Source organism: Helianthus annuus, chromosome 16 (genome assembly GCF_002127325.2).
Source record: "Helianthus annuus cultivar XRQ/B chromosome 16, HanXRQr2.0-SUNRISE, whole genome shotgun sequence".
NCBI lineage: Eukaryota > Viridiplantae > Streptophyta > Magnoliopsida > Asterales > Asteraceae > Helianthus > Helianthus annuus.
Window position 1 is genome coordinate 170,280,043 of NC_035448.2, and position 9,046 is coordinate 170,289,088.

Sequence of the window (9,046 nt, forward strand, 5' to 3'; positions counted from 1 at the left end):
AAATTAATGACTGAAATTAATACATATTCACAAGAGGACGGGGAATCCTTATATGAAACTTGGGAAAGGTTCAAGGAGTTATTACGCAAGTGTCCACATCACGGCCTTGCGATATGGCAACAAGTATCCACTTTCTATAATGGATTGTTGCCACATACAAGGCAGACACTTGATTCTAGCTCCGGGGGACTTTTAGGTAATCGACGCCCGCATGAAATATATAACCAAATTGAGGAAATTGCTCAAACCAATTTTCAATGGCACACCCCCCGAGGCAATAAATCTATTGCCCCGAGCGCCCATAAGGTCGATGAAAGCACTTCTTTACAAGCCCAAATCGAGGCCCTTTCTCCAAAAATAAAAAAAATTGGAAATGACAAAAACAGTCTCGGTTATGGCTTGTGAAAGGTGTGGTGGGTCACATGAAAATTGGAGTTGTATGAAAGAAACGGACGATCAACAAGAATTGGTAAACTACATTGATAATAGACCTAGCCGTCGGGTCCTCCAACGGGAACTTACAACCAAGGATGGCGAAACCACCCAAACCCTGGTTGGAGAGAACCCGGCAATAGTAGTAACCAACAAACCCAACGAACAAACTTTCAACAACCAAGAAATGAGTCATAAAATTTCACTCAACAACAAAGTGGACGAGAAAGGCTTGAAGATACTGTATCTCGCCTCATCTCCGACACTGAAAAGAAAAACTCGGAAAGATTTCTACAATTAGAATCAAATTTTAGAGATCAACAAGCTAGTATTCAAAACATAGAAAAACAATTAAATCAAATAGCTCAAAATTTTGCCGAGAGACCGCAAGGCGCATTACCTAGCAATACCGAAACAAATCCAAAAGCGCAAGTTCACCTCATCACGCTACGAAACCGCACCGTAGGGCCTGCAGAAGCGCCGCCGCCAACAGAAGAAACGGCACCCACACCTCTGCAGGAAAAGAACTCCCCTCCGTTACCAGAGCCTACCAAAGCTCCTCGAGTTCCGTACCCCGGTAGGTTAATTCGTCAAAAGACCAATGAGCAATTCGCGAAGTTCGAAAGTCTATTAAAGCAATTGCATGTCAATATTCCTTTTATTGAGGTCCTAACCCAAATGCCCAATAAGTTCATGAGGGACTTCCTCACTCATAAAAAGAAAATTAAAAATTTGCAATTAGTCAATTTAGGTGAAGAATGCTCTGCCCTCGTACTCAATAAACTTCCCCAAAAGAAAATCGATCCCGGAAGCTTCTTGATTCCCTGCTCAATAGGGAAGTCCCCCGTTCGTAATGCCCTAGCCGACATTGGGGCTAGCATTAACCTCATGCCCTCATCAATGTTTAAAAGACTCGGCCTGGGAACCACGAGTCCTACAAAAATGAGCATACAACTCGCTGATCGATCCGTCAAATTCCCACAAGGTGTCATTGAAAATGTCTTGGTAAAGGTAAGCAGATTCGTCTATCCAGCCGACTTTGTCATACTCGATATGGAGGAAGACACCGAGGTCCCCCTCATACTAGGGAGACCATTTCTTGCCACCGCACAAGCGGTGGTAGATATGAATGACGGAACACTCACCTTGAGGTATGGGGATGATGAAGTAAAATTCGGAGTTGGGAAGAGAATAGAGGACAACGACCCGGTCAACTACATGAAGGTTATTGATTCGAGGTTGGATGATGCTCTCCGACGGTGTAACATGGGACGCCAAGCATCCCACTTAGAAAATATATAACCTCACATTGGGTCTAGCCAAGGACCCTTATAAACGTGGCGCACCACGGAGGCATTCCGCGGAACTATCCTTAGTTTAGTTTAATCTTTTAGTTTTAATTTGCAGGAATAAAACACACTCGTGGGGATAATGGATGAAAAGGGAACGAGAAAAATGGCCCCATGCACAAAGAACGAAGCAACCCGACACAAATCTCCATTACAGAAGGCTCAACACGGGCCGTGCTCAACCAACACGACCCGTGCTGAACCACCTGCAGAAAAAACGCCCAGTTCAGGTAACTGGACACGGGCCGTGTTCACCAGACACGCCCCCGTGTCCAGGCTTCTGTCTCATTTCTTTAATTTCTGTTACTGGCACCTGAACACGGGGCCGTACCCGGTCCCCACGAGGCCGTGTCCAGACTGCCAGTAACATAAATCTTTGCTTTTTAACACCACATTACACATCCAATCAACCTAAAAATTTATTTTTGGGACACATTGAGGACAATGTGTAATTTAAGTGTGGGGGGGAAGCTAACACTTTGAAATTTTGCAAGTCCTAACAACAAGCCTTACACAAAACTCTATTGGAACCGCTAAACACCCCAAATTTTTTCAAAAAATTTTCATTTTTTTCTTTTTACTTGTCTGAAGTTTAAGTTAGGAATCCCAAGATTAATAAGGTTATATTTTTATAAAATTTACAACCGAGAGCGTCGTGATAACAAGAACCAACATAAGAAAATTATGAAACGGCATATCAAGTCTAGTTAAAATTTGATTATATATACTTGATCACATTAAAAACCCATTCCCACAAAAGTGAGTTTTGAGCCTTTATAGAGCATACAAATTTACATCTTTAGACTAAATGCTCATTTTTTCGTTTCTTGTGTGAATAGCCGCTTGGTTCTTACAACTCTAGAACTTGCCACGACGATTCATTCCCGGTCCTTACCAACTTAAACCCAAGTAAGTAAATGATAGAGGCATTAGGAATAACCATTTTTCTTTCTACACCATTATTTTTCAATTTTTTTTACCACCTACCCAAAATCCCCCCTACTTAACCCCTTTGAGCCTAAACCTTTCGTTTCTTTACCCTAAACCCTTTTTACCCACCAAAAACCCTTTTTATATTTTTGTACCCTTTATTTTAGTAACAAGCTCGGTTTTTCGCAAGCTCGTTCTTTTATGTGACTAAAAAAAATGATGATGAAGTTAAAAACAAACAAAGCTATGCAAACAAAAGCTTGTTTGGAGAAATACTTCAAAATAAAAAGTCACTAAAAACAAAATGTGTTACAAAAACCGACGTTTTTTACGCTTTTCGCCCTTTTACTAACCACTAACCCAACCACCCACCTTTAGCCCAAGCCTAACCCTTCACCCAAAAAGTCCTCTTGATATTTACAAAGGTATAAGGTTAAAAAGGAGGAGGATTGATTGCTTGGCAAGCCTATGGAAGGCATAAGTTCCATGCCGCTCTCGAGTGATTCACTAAAAATACACCTTCGGCCGAGTGTTGAGTGATCCCCCGTGAGGTATGTGAACTTGTATATAAATGAAATTTTAAAAAGGCATGCTATGCCCAAATAAGTAATTTATCCTATGAAACGTTCTAAATAAATCATAACGAATAGGATTGTAAATAAATAAAAATAAAACCCAAAAAGATCTTGGATTCCCGACACTCTATGACAAGCCAAAAACCTTCTCTTCTACCCATTCCATTTAGGAGTGTAAGCCACATTTAAAGAGTTTTGCTTGAGGACAAGCAAAAATTCAAGTGTGGGGGTATTTGATGTGTGTAAAATACAACATATAAATTACATCAAATAAGGCATAAAACTAACCCTTTTTAAGTACTAATGTTGGAAAAAGAGTGTTTTTGTCTTCCTTTTTTATTTTTAAGATGAAATGAGCTCAAATTCACAAAAGAAGCAAAAAGACAGCTAATTCTAACATAAATACAAGAAAAGGAATAAAAGTAGACTGTCCGAACCCTCAACGGCATCCTCCCAAGCGAAGAAGAGAAAACAGAAGCCTGAACACGCCCCGTGCTCAGCCAGCACGGGGCCGTGCCCAAGAAGCAGCAGAAAAGACAAACCTGTAGAAGCTTCTATTGCCCACCACGGGGCCGTGTCCAGTGAGCACGGGGGCGTGGCGAAAGTACAGCAAGCGCATTAATTGTAATTGCGAATTACAATTAATGAAGAGAGAGTTTGTCAGACGGTCACGGGGGCGTGTCCAGCGGACACGGGGCCGTGCCCAGCCTTCTGTTCAGCCTATAAATAGGAGTGCTTGGTTTCATTCCAACTCATCCCTTGGCACACCACCTCTCTCACACTTCATCCACCACCCACCACCACCATAACACCATCATCCACCACCATCATCCATTGTCCATCGTAGAGTGTGTGAGTCGTCTCGGGATCCAAGATTGATAGTAAGAGTTCTTGACAATCAAGGCCATGTTTGCCTAAGTCTCTTACATCACTTGGTGAAGACAAGTGTTTAGTATAATACTTTTTATTTTTAATCTTTTGCACTTTTTATTTGGTTTTGTATTAATGACTTTAATAACTAGTTGCTTATGTTGAAGGTGATCTTTCCTTATCGTTTGTCCGTGGTGTCTTGGCATTATTTTACTGTCTATATAAAATAAAAGATTTTCACCATTCATATCTCCACGGTCTATATGGAGGTATGTTGGCTACCTGGTCGGGGGTTAAGGGAACGGTTTGGTAAGGGTCTTGCCCTTGTTCAGCGTTTAGAGGTCCTGCAAGGGACCTGGGTCAAATTTAGTAGGATCTCCTTCAATGCCCATAGGTATTGGATGGCGGGGATCCAAACTCTTTGACCCCCTCATAAGTTAACTACTATTAATACTATAACCCGGCTATTTAGGACTGTATCCCTGCTGACTCAGACTACTTAGCCGAGGGTAACGTCACCGCCAAAAGCGGGGCCTACCATAATTTGCATTAATAACTTAATTCATTATCTTTCAATAATCCAACCCTTTAGGATTGTATCCTTGCTGACTCAAACTACTGGGTTGAGGGTAACGTCGCCTTCAAAAGAGGGGCCTACTACAATAACTAAGATAATCTCTTAAACAAGTGCAAAAGTGCGAAAATAATCAAAGGTTATACTAATACACGAGTCGGATCCAAGTGATTCATCTTGTCTATCTGTTTTTATTTTATTTTTATTTTTCAGCATTTAGTTAGTTTTTATTTTCTTAGTTTAAAAACATTTTTTCTAACTTTTTGATTTGATTAGACGTTGAGGATAAACCGGTACTAAAAGCTCTTGTGTCCTTGGACGACCTCGGTATCTTACCAACACTATACTACGTCCACGATGGGTGCACTTGCCCATATGTGTGTTTAGTGTTAGTGAATATCGTGTTTTATAAATTTAAAACTTGGCTAAAGGTGTAAAAAAGGGCTTAATTATATATCTAAATTATAAACACACCAACACACATCAGAAACATTGCAAAATGCTAATTGTGTGCTGTTGAAATGAAAAGATCCTCTAAAGGGGACACACCGAAAAGACGAAGCCGTCATCTCTCTGCGTATACGGAAGTATCGACCTGAGCTCTCACGGCCCTCACATTTAACCCCTTACAGATATCAGTTGTGGTATACTCACCTGTAAGACTGAATATTGGGATTCTGGATACGGGAGTATATTCAAGAGGTGGGACACATGAATGAGTTTAAGTTATTAAAACATCTAATTCGTATCCTGAATCAGTTGAAGTTTGTACGAAAATTTAAGTGGATCAGTATATCGACAATCTAAGTGAATTGTTTAATTCTTAAAGTGAAACTAAGCTAAATGGTTCTTGTGACTTGTCAAAAACTGATATGATCCTCTGACGCATAATCAAACAAAAATATTGTTTGTAAATATGTTTGTACATATTTCTTTATTGCTTTATATTTTCAGAAAATACAAAAAGATTTTTGATTCTGCTTTATTTTCGACAACTGATGTCTGAGATGCTGAGTTTCAAAATCTAAGTAAGCTGATTGTGTTTCTGAAAATAAAACAAGTTCATTAATTTGAAACTTGAATTAAAAACAAAAATCAAAAACAGTTTGTGATATCTCCAAGGTCATTAAGTTGGACTTGGATGATTAACTGTGGGGGATTTGGGTGCTTATATTGTTATAGAGCTAGTTTCCGATACGATCCGATGAAACTGCCAAATTCATGAGAAGTGATTTAGAAAGTTTGAATTGCCAGTTTACGATTTCGGGAACTCTAAAATGTTGTTACTTATAAATGTACGAGTAATTGCAGATAGTCTAGACTACAATCCCGAGAGCAGAGTCTAAGGGGGAGTCTGAAGACAAGCTTGAAGCTAGAAGGAGCTTGTAACTGGAAAGCTAGGTGTCGATCCCTAAAAGCACGAAAGCTTGACGAAAGGGGGAGCTTTATGATGAAGTTGTTGATGATAGAGCCAGTGATGAGATTCTGGTTTAAAAGTCAAAGAGAAAAGCTGATCAAAGGTAAAGTTTGAAGGATGGTTATAATGTTACAACTTGGATGAGAAGGCAGAATGATCAAGACTGAAGAGGTGTCATGATAGAGGCTAGACACTGAAGACTTCGTCAATATCCAAGGGGGAGTATGTTAGTGCACTCTATCTATTGACTTTGTCTTGTATCATGTAATGAGATAGAATAGGATATACAGTGCACGAGGATCGAGAAACATGTTTTAGTGGATTAGTGTGTGATTCCGCTCGAAATGGTCCAAGACCATTTCAAGCGAAATCAGAAGTTTCTGATTCCGCTCGAAATGGCTTTGGTACATTTGGAGCGAAATCAGCTTTAGTATAAATAGTGCACTTATCGTTTTCATTTGGCACGGAATCAGGATTGTGTAACGAAGTGCTGCCAAATTGTTCTCAGGTTGTAATCAGTGTTAAATCAATATAAGAGGCATTATAATTACATTGAGCGTCCGTTTCATTGATTCCGCCTTTGATCCGGATTAACAACTCTTCTGAACGACTCATTCGGGTCTAACAACGATCCTACAATATATATATATATATATATATATATATATATATATATAGGATAAGGATCCATTAGAAGCCACCATTTATTGCGAGAACCGTGAGAGCCAATGTGAAAACAACAAAAAAATACCTAAAAAAATTAAAAACATACAAAAATAATTTTTAATACGAAAAACGCTAAATTTCATCACAAAAAAATTAACAACAGTACCAATGCACATGTGCAGCGGTACTGTTATTCATTTTTTTAGTGATAAAGTTTAGCGTTTTTTAAAAAAATTGAACAAAAAGTACCATTGCACATGTGTATGCGTATGCTGTGCATATGCACATGTGCATTATGTGCATTCTCATGCACATGTGCATCGGTATTTTGTTCAATTTTTTTAGTGACAAAATTTAGTGATTTCTAATAAAAATATTAAAAAAACTTTTTTAGCAATTAGTTGTGGGGTTTAGCTTTATGATTTTGTTTTTAGTATTTAGCTTGCGTGGGTGGGGGTTAGGTTTTTTTAGGTTTTTTGTGGGTGGTAAGTGAGAGTGGGTTAGGTTTTTGTTGGGTAGTGGGTGTTAGTTTTTCTTTAGGTTTTTTGGAGGGGTGGAGGGTTTGAGTTTTTTTTTTAGGTTTTTGGGGTGTGTGTGAGGCAACGCCACACGACAAGCCAGCGCCCGGGGTAGAGCACCCGACGTTAAAGGGCCAAAACGCCCAGACCCACCGGTCTTATGTTGATGAGCTTATTAAATTTCATTATTGATTACATCTGTTAGATCTTTACATCAGTAATTTTCTAAGGCCCACTCAAGTCACATCAAGGAAGCTATCATTTGTGGGCTCATTCATATTAGGGAAGGGGAAATCAATTGGTACACCAGCAAATTTATCCGTATACTTTGCTTTTTTAATACGGTTCGTATAGGTTCTGAAGTCAAATATGCATGTGTCAGTTCTTTTCCTGACGGCTGGCTGGACCAATACGGGTCATATTGCATTGTTTTTTTACAAATTTTTGTATACATTTAATCATAGTTTTAAAAAAGTTGAATAAAAGAATTCTTTTATTTTTTAAACAAATTATTATTTTTTTAAATTTATCATGTAGTATAGGTTTGGTACATGTTTATTATACTATAATATCTATGTTATAACCGTATTATATACTACATTTCTTTACAAATTTTTGTATACATTTAATTATAGTTTTAACAAAGTTTAATAAAACTTTTTTTATTTTTAAACAAAAAACATTTTTAAAAAGTTATCATGTAGTATAGGTTTGGTACATATTTATTATACCATACTATCCATGTTATAATTGTATTATATATTACACTTTTTTTACAAATTTTTGTATATATTTTTTTATTGTTTTTGTATACAAATTTTATAATTGTATTTTATACTACACATATACTATATTATACTACAACTATTAGCATATACGAGATCTATACTATACCTATAGGTCTATACGTGACCTATAGTTTATTATAATATACCATATTTATACTATTGTATTTATGTTATAATACAACATGTAACGACAAAATACGTCAAGTAATAATACCATACAACGCATATGCATACAACACGACACGTTAGAGTACAAGTGGATTACAAACAAAATTACATGTAATCATAGAATATGATACCACATGGAACCGAACGTCACCGGTACAGCACGTATATAGCATATACTTCATAAAACGACACGTAATGACAAAATACGGCCCGTATACACACCAAAAAGGCAAAACCTAAAATCATGAAATTTTGATTTTACCCTTATACGCATCGTATAGGTCAAAACTGGGTCGTATAGCACCATTATACGACTCGTACAGACCTATACGGTCCGTATAGACCCCTGAATTCTCAAATAAACGAGGGGTTAATTGATAAATCATGGGGTATACGATCCGTATAGACCCCCTGATTTATCAATTAACAAACAATTTTTTTTTTTGAGAATTCAGGGGGTCTATACGGATCGTATAGGAATCGTATAGCCCTATACGACCCAGTTTTGATCTATACGATGCGTCTATGGGTAAAATCAAAATTTCATAATTTTAGGTTTTGCCTTTTCGATGCGTATACGTGTCGTATTTTGTCATTACGTGTCATTTTATGAAGAATACCTTCTATACGAGTCATTCCAGTGACGTCCGGTTTTGTGTGGTATCGTATTCTATGATTACGTGTAATTTTGTTTGGAATCCACTTGTACTCTATCGTGTCGTGTTGTATGTATATGCGTCGTACGGTATCATTAACTGA

General features: G+C 37.9%; 1 non-coding gene across 1 annotated transcript; it reads right to left on the bottom strand.

Moving 5' to 3' along the window:
* LOC118488517 lies at positions 1 to 107 on the bottom strand. Its single transcript, XR_004885060.1, has one exon. It is a non-coding gene; the product is annotated as a small nucleolar RNA R71 (small nucleolar RNA).
* Between the last annotated feature and the right edge of the window lie 8,939 nt (positions 108 to 9,046).